The sequence below is a fragment of the Notamacropus eugenii genome, chromosome 3 (assembly GCF_028372415.1).
Source record: "Notamacropus eugenii isolate mMacEug1 chromosome 3, mMacEug1.pri_v2, whole genome shotgun sequence".
Lineage (NCBI taxonomy): Eukaryota > Metazoa > Chordata > Mammalia > Diprotodontia > Macropodidae > Notamacropus > Notamacropus eugenii.
This window is the reverse complement of record NC_092874.1, coordinates 145,313,912-145,322,674: the sequence shown is the minus strand read 5'-3', so window position 1 is coordinate 145,322,674 and position 8,763 is coordinate 145,313,912. Positions and strand designations below refer to the sequence as shown.

The 8,763-nt window shown below is 37.3% G+C and overlaps 1 pseudogene; it reads right to left on the bottom strand.

Moving 5' to 3' along the window:
* Positions 1–1,693: 1,693 nt before the first annotated feature.
* On the bottom strand, positions 1,694–3,779 carry LOC140531906 (integrator complex subunit 9 pseudogene; annotated as a pseudogene).
* Positions 3,780–8,763: the final 4,984 nt, after the last annotated feature.

Sequence of the window (8,763 nt, the reverse complement as noted above, 5' to 3'; positions counted from 1 at the left end):
ATGGACCCAGGTTGCTTCCAGCCATCATAGCTGTCTGCAGTATGCTGCTGCTGCTGCTGCTGTCACCTGAGCCTATTGCTGGAAGCACCCTGTGCCCCTCTTGTCCAGCTGGGAAATCCCTCCCACACTGACTTTTGGAGCTTTCTTGGTCACTTGTGGGATGAGAGATCTGGGATCTTCCCTGCTGGGAACTCTGCCCCAGAGGTCTGTTCAGGTCCTGTTCCATCCAGTGCCATGTGGCCAGGGATAGGCTCTGCTCTGGTCAGCATCCCATGAGATAGACCTTTCCTGTTGGCCTTCCAGGTTATCTTTGTCTGGTAACCTCTTTCGCTCTGTTGTTCTGTTGCTTCTGCTGCTCTAGAAGTTGTTGAGAGTCATTTTTTACAGGTACTTTGTGGGCTGTGGGGGAAGCACTAGAGTATATGCATCTTTCTACTCCGGCATCTTGGCTCCACCTCACATGAATAATAATGCTTAAAGCATCATTTTAAACTATTTATAGTTTGCACAATGGGGACAACCCTCTTCTTTCTTGACTTTTGCTTCCTCCTTCCCATTGATTCCTATATGTCATCCTCTATATCATTGCTAAGACTACTTGTTAATAATCTTAATATTATTTGGAAAAAAAAAGAGAGAACATAAAATTCAAATAATTCAATAACTATTGTTGCTTATAGTTTTATTAAAAGGCTTACATTGAGGAATTATTTGTATTCCTTGACTAAAATGAATTTTCAGATTACTTATAGATTCCAATTATCCATGCAGCTTTAATCCTTCATTGCCATATATAATTAAGAATTTGCCATCCATTATAGGGTGGCAATTTTATCTTTCATTCCCTGGTGAACAGTATAATGTAAATTTATTAATTCTGACTCTGCTAACTGAATTTTAGCATTAAAAGTCATTTTTATTCTACTGCTTAGCTAAAAATATATTTTTAATTTTTTGTTAAATATTTTCCAATTACATTTTTTTTAAAAAAACAATCATTTAAAAAAAATTTGAGTTACATATTTTTTCCCTCCCTCTTACCCTTCTTGTGAAGGCAAGCAATTTGATATTGATTATACAGGTGAAGTCATACAAAATTCATTTTCTTTTTTTTTTTTTTTAAATAAACATTGATGTGCTTTATTTTGCTCTTTCCTTGAAGAGCCATCTTTTGACTCACAGTTCTCTGGGGAAGGCAGAAATAAAGGAAGCAAACAAATACTGGCAAACAGACTAGCTCCCCTTTCCCAGCTAAGCAAAGCCCTGAAAATAAATAAAAGTCAGTCTAGACACCTCACCTTCCCACTAACCCAGCAAAGTCTTTAAGAACTGCCTTTGCACTACAATCAAATTACTACAATCAACAAACAGTTTCCTTATAGCTGGATTACTTGGAGATCAAAACTGGAAAAAAAGTCTAGAATTTAACCAAAGATATCTCCCTGAGGCAGTGGTGGAAATCCAGGGAGATCTATTTCTGTGCATTAAACCCAAACTGCTTCTCTCAAAGACACCCATCTTCCCCAGTGCTCAAGTCAAGTCCAGATCTGAGAATAAAAGAGGACCTTCTTAAAAACCAAGGAGAAAGACAAGATGAACACTCTGCAGCGATTTCTGAGCCATGTGGCATCAACAAGAGAGCAGCGTGGGATCAAGGATTCCTCATGAGTGGCCTGTACTTGCTTTCTCAGTTCTACCTATGTTGTAGGTCATGCTGTTGATTCACCGAGGCAGAAAGGACCTGTAATCTAGTGTGATCCTTTAATTCAGTATTTCTATAGGATTTTAGCTTGAGGTCCTGAAGCCGGATCCTGAGAACTTCATCATTGTCATAGATGATATGGGTTGAATCATCTTCAATCTGGATAAGGGTCTTGGCCTCTTGGAGGAGGTTAATATGTCCTTTAGCTGAGTCCATGGTCACATCACTGAAGCCATGTTTCTCCAGAGTCTCAACAAATTGGTCCACAGGGATGGAGCCACTGAGGAGGGGCTTCAGAAGTTTACAGTCTGGGATGTCAGCATTAACTCGCTTTCTCTTCTTGCTGGCTGGGGGCTGGATGGGCCTAGGAGGAACCTGAAGAACATGTTTGTTGTCTTTAGTATGCAGCACAGTAGAAACAGTTGCTAAGGAAATGCCAGGCTTAATCTCCAGGGGCACCAATGAATCTGCAAGCTCAGGAATGATTTCAATCTTCTCATAGCAGCATTTAAAGGGCAGGGTGAGTACCTCTGCACAGAAATAAGACATTGCAGGGGGCTGGCAATCAATCATTAGGTCCGTACGATATGGCTGGGCAAGGGGAAGTTGGGTATATTGCTCAGGACACACCACATGGAGGGGCTTTGTGAACTTAGGTGAGTCCCTTCTCCTCTCTGGCCTGAGTTTCCTCATCTTTACTTCCTTGAGCAGCTTTGACACCTGAATAAAAGTCAGCATTGTATCGATAGGACAGTAGATACATTTCATGGCCAAAGGTTAAGGAGCCAGTGCATCTAGATATGAAAAGTCAGGTTCTGTGTATATAACAGTGTTGAGACTAGATTTTCCCCAAAGTTCCTTGAAATGTACAACATCTCCAAATGAGAGGGAGGGATGCCCAGTAATAATTACAAATGGCTGTTTAAAATCATTGCTGAAGTCTCCCTGGATGATGGAATAGTGCTTCAATTTGTTGGTCTAAATGAGCTGCATGAGGAAAAGGGGTTTCTGGGAGATACACCTTGTTTTTTGTGACAAAGTCATTCAGCAAAAATCTGGGCAAACTCAAGTGAGCTGTTGGCAATAGGAGAAATGAGGTAGAAGGGGATATTGAAGAGGCTGGCTGAGTCAATGTACCGGTAGAGGCATTCTAAGAGGTCATACATCACTGTGGATGGGCAGCAGGGGACCAGTACATTACCACCATTCTGCACTGCCAGTCAAATCACTGCAAAACTCTCCTACCATGCCATCAGGATTTGCTGTTGGGATCTGGGTTAGTCCTGTCAGGATGAGGACATTACTCTTTCTGAGAGAGGCTTGGTCCATGAGCTGGGAACGTGTAGTAAGCAAGGAAGAACCAGAGACATAGGAAGCTTTCTGGTAATGCGACTGAATAATCCAGTTGGAACTTCCAAGCACATAGCCAGAGCTAAGGGGAGCCACCTGTACTGTACCTAAAAGCTCAATATTCTCAGAATAGCCCACAAGCAGGATTTTACTGAGAGCAGAATTCACTTCATGCATCGTGTAGCACCTTCCTCATGTTGAAACTTCCACTGCATCCTTGAGGGGAGCAGGCAGCAGTTATTGCATGTCCTTATTCTTCCACAAGGAGGCAGACTGAGACTTTGGCACCCAGTTCGGTGAAATTCACCACTTCTTCCATAAGAAGCCTGCCGATTTGCACAATAGGTTCTGCAGCATACCCTGTCCCAGTAAAACCGGTGTGCACAGTGATGTAAGGTAACACCATCAGGCAGTGATAGTTTCAAATGAGGATCACATCTACTGTAGACAGATCTATTACCTTGGTCTAGGGTAAACAGAACTTGGACACTGAATCTACAAATACATGGCCTGAGCATTCCTTTAGTTCCTTATCCAAGAAAGTATTTCCATCCTTTAAAGCCCAGCCAGGAAGATTGGACAGCCTAGGACTCTGAACCAATGGTAAGGGGAAAAAAATAAGTGTGGAAGTCATATCCAGCCCACAATCTAACATGATGGTAGGAGACTTGAATTTGAGCACATTACATGGTAGAGTTGGGCGCCCTGATAAACAGTATAGCTTCATATTGAGATGTTTGCTGTTAAATGTGTATGGCTCACTCCCTGAAAGAGACTTCTGGCTAACCTGCCACCTCCAAACATCCTAGAGCATGACACAAAAGTGAGTCTTTTTCTATACTCCACAAAACTCATTTCTAATATAAGCTACGTTACAAAAGAAAAAAATAGACAAATTAAACAGTAACAATAAAGACATTTTTAGGAAGTATGCTTCAATATTCATTCAGGGTTCATTAGTTTTTCCTCTGAAGGTAAATTGCATTTTTCATCAAGGGGCCTTAGGTCTTGATCATTATATTGATCAGAGTAGGTAAGTCTTTAACAGTTGATCATCTTTACGCTATTGCTGTTACTGTGTACAGTGTTTCCATGGTTCTGCTCATTTCACTTTCATGTATTCATGTAAGTCTTCCCAGGTTTTTCTGAAAACATCATCCTTGTCATTTATTATAGTACAATAGTATTCTAGCACAATAATAAATCACAACTTTGTTCAGTCTTTTCCCAGTTGATAGGTAATGCCTTAATGTCCAATTCTTGTCCATGACAAAAAAAGCTGCTATAAATATTTTTGCTTATATAGGTACCACCCTTTTTTAGAAATCTCTTTGGAATATAGACCTAGTAGATGTCTCTCTGGGTCTGCTGAACTTTAACAAGTAAAAGCATGTATATAAGTCTGTAAGGCATAAATCTCCACAGGAACTAAAAGACATTACCACTTTTTTTCAAACACTGTAACTCTCCCTTGGGAATATGATGGTTTATAAATTTCATAACTTCTAGAATCTTTCCCATTGCTGCACATGCTCCAGAAGCACAATCCACCAATGTAGTGAACAGTCAGGGACTATATGGAATGATGCAGAAAGTCTATTTTTTCCCCCTCTGTTTCAGTCTTTCAAAGAACCCCCAGGCATAGCCCATGGAGTATAGCTTGGAAATTAGTATCAAGGCGACTGGGTGAATCTTGCAAAATGAACAGAAAAAACAATGAACTCTCCTCAGCCTGGGCAATTCTACAAAGTATATTTTGTAATCACAATTCTCCTATGGATTATCAAGGCTTCAAAGTCTACCTTCAAGAATGTTTGGCAGAAATTTCCAGATCAAGTTAACAATGATGATTGTGATGATGATGACTGATAGGGAGACTGATTAACTTCAAAACGATTGATAATTAAATCATTAAAAGTTCCACAGGATGAAAGATATGCTTGTGTAGGAAGACCCACTAGCAATTTGGAAGTCTATCGTGGTGGTGCAGCAGAGGTAATGGAGGTAGAATATAAAGAGAATAACATTTAGAGTTAAAGAACTTCAAATTGTGACCTGGCTCTGCAACTTACTATCCTGTGGAGACTTGGTCAAGTCACTCACCCACTCTGGGACTTTTTTGCTTTATCTATAAAATGAATAAGTTGTATTAAATGATCTTGAAGAATTCTTCCATCTCTGAATCCTGTATTCCTACATGATACAACCACGTTACCTCTCAAGTCATGGTAATTTTCCCCCCAGTTTATTTATTTTTAGTTTTCAACATTCACTTCCATAAGTTTTAAGTTTTCTCTTCCTCCTTCCTCAAGAGGGCATGCAATCTGCTATGGCCTCTGCACATACATTTCTGTTAATCATTTTTACATTAGTCATACTGCATAGAAGTAGTATAATGAATGGAAGAAACCATGAGAAAGAAAAAAAACAAAGTAAAACAAAAAAGAAAATAGTCTGCTTCATTCTGCATTTCGACTCCATAGTTCTTTCTCTGGATGTGGGTGGCATTTTCCATCATGAGTCCTCTGGAATTATTTTAGATCCTTGCATTGCCAAGAAGGGCTAAGTCTATCAAAATCTGTTCTCTTTCTGTGGTTGTTTCTGGAAACAATGTCCTACTGGTTCTGCTCACTTCACTCACCATCAGTTCATATAAATATTTCCAGGATTTTCTGAAGTCCACCTGTTTCTCATTTCATAAGAAATGCACAATAGTATTCTATTACATTGATATACCACAATTTGTTCAGTCATTCTCAAACTGATGGAGATCCCTTCAATATTCAGTTCTTGGCTACCACAAAAAGTGCTGCTATAAATATTTTTGTACATATGCGTCCTTTTCCTATAGGTCATGGTGATTTTAGGCCTCATTTAGTTTCTCAACCCTTATCTTAAAAAGGAAGCAAAGTAGAAAGTGAAATGAATTGGACTGATAGTAGAGTAGAAAGGCAGCAGTCAGATGCAAAATCATTAATGTATAGCTGGAAAGTAACTTAGAGTTTATCTAGCCCAACTTCCTCATTTTCCCAAATGAGGAAGTTGAGGGACAGGTAGGTCCAAAGGCACAGAGGACATAGTCCTCTTAAATACAATTTGAATGCCAATCCTCTGGCTCCAAAGCTAGAGTTCTTTCCAATGTACTCTGCCTTGAAGCATACCATTCAGATGATAGGATGCTCTTGCATACCTTTAAGGTCATGTCTACCCCCAATAAAATGTCATACTTTATTACTCTGAATAAGTTGTACTTCGGAGACAAAAGGTAAACTTTTCACTTTTGTAAAATTGATGTCTCTGTAGCTAGAACTCATAATTGTTCCTTTGGCAGTTCGGAGATATGCTGCCTTTTTTTAGCAACAGAAATGTCATTATCTGAAAAAGTGAACCTTTGGGGTTTCTGACAGGAAGGTAAAAGAAGAAACATCCAGTAACAAAGGTCTTTCAAAGGAAGGAGGATATAGAATTACCAAAAGGGTAACATCAAAAAAACATAGGCACTTTTCCGTTAGTGCAAGAGACTCTTACTATATAATTTTGGAACATATTTTCTTAAAGTTTTGATCTGGTTTAGAATGTTCCATGCAGAGTTTTCTCTAAGGATATCAATAACTTTTTATGGTTAGACATCGTATTCAATCCAATACATTCTATATCTTCACTAATTGAGAAGAAAGAAATTCTCAATTAATAGAATGTCTGAATGGTGGACTATGTAAAAATAATTCTAGTTTTGACCATAGGTAGTAACTGGAATTATGAAAACATTGTTTGGTAGATGTCCTGATGCAACTTACTCTAGTGAAAATGATTCTTAATGAGCCTATCAGTTTAGGAGATGATTTTAAAGTAGTTTGTAGAGCTTGAAAAAAAAAAAAATTTCTTCTCTGAAAATTTAGACAAATTTCCTGTTAATCTTGTTTATTCTGTATTGTAAGTCCTTTTGTCATTTTATAGTCATTATTTCAATAACATCTAATTTTGAATTAGTAGACTTCAAACACGATGAGGCTTTACCATCCTCCCTTCTGGGCTTTTTAACTGAATTGAACAAGGCTAACACCATTGTCTTCTATACTTGTTTCTAGCAAAATGTCTTCATTGTTATTTTCTCTCTTATGACTTGCTTTTCTCCCCTTTCTTTTTCCTTAAAAATCCTCTTTACCAGTGCTATTTAAATTGTGGGGTACCAATAAAATGTTAGAAGTTGCTAATTTTCTTAATTGCTGAACCAAAAGGCTGCCTCAAGTGAGCACAAAAATACTCCACTACCACACCCCCACTTTCTGCCCATGCTTTATCCTCTATTGGAGTGTAAGTTCTTTAGAAGGTGGGGTTGTTTCATTTATAGCATTTATATCCCTAGCACCTGGCATATGTTGTTGTTGAATTGTGTCCAACTCTTCATGATCCCATTTGGGCTTTTCTGGGCAAAGATGCTGCTGTAGTTTGCCATTTTCTCCACCAGCTGATTTTACAGATGAGGAAACTGAGGGAAACAGAGTTAAGTGACTTGCCCAGGGTCACACAGCTAATAAGTGTTTTGAGACCACATTTGAACTCAAGACTTCCTGACTCTAGGCCCAGTACTTTATCCGTTGTGCTACCCTATGATATGATCTACCTAGGATACAGTTGGCACTAAATAAATGCTTAATAATTGATCTAGAGTGTATACAAAATAAGAATCAAAGAAGAATATGAGAAATTCCTACACATTGCACATAACAAGTTTGAGATTTACTCTCAGCAACTGACTGGAGTGGATTCATGGTTCAGTAACTAAGAATTGATTTACCAACGCCATTTTTGCTCTTTTAATTGAGTTGAGGGGAGGAAAAGAAAAAAAAATTCCTAAGATGTTTTATGTTTCATGTAGGAGTTTACTTTTTATTCAGTTAAAACCATTTAACAGATAAATAGATCATCATTTGTAAAATGGAGATCGACTAGATAATATTTATAGTACCTTTCACTTTTCAATTGTTAATCCCATGATTTCTGATTATATAAAGTTTAATCATATATGAAAATACAAATAGTCTTTTATCCTTTAAGGGAATATTTTACTGTGTGTATTTTACATATTTATAATGCTTTATTATTCTATCCTCCTCACACTCTCTAATCTGTTTAATTTGTATTCAAATTCTAAAAATATTATTACACACCTGGGGCTTAATAGAAAAATAATATGATTAACACTGAAAGTTGTTTCAAAATGGCAATGTACCTTTTTCTACTCAGCAGTTTCTATAAAATGATGGAAAATAATGTCTCCATTTTAGTTTAATGTGTATATACCTTAATAATATAAAGACAATGCTTCAGTAAAATGAAGAATTAATCTTACAATATCTAGGTTTGAAATTTCCTCTGAGAAATAATTATACACCTGAACTGAAAATATGCAATTAATAATCTCAATAAAAATTATAATAAAATAAATCACAAGCAATAAACATTTTTTCCTTAAAGAAAGATATATCAGTCAATTTCTGGTATGGTTAGTTGAGTATGTGTATGTGAGCATGTATATATATAGTTGCAACATGTTTATTATGCATATGTATAAGTACATATATATGTGATATATATATATACACACACACACACACATATATATCACTTTTGTGTCACAAGAAATGTTTTTGAATAATATCTTTAATAACTTTCCAAAGAAATCATAGAGGATGTTTTTTTTTAAGTAA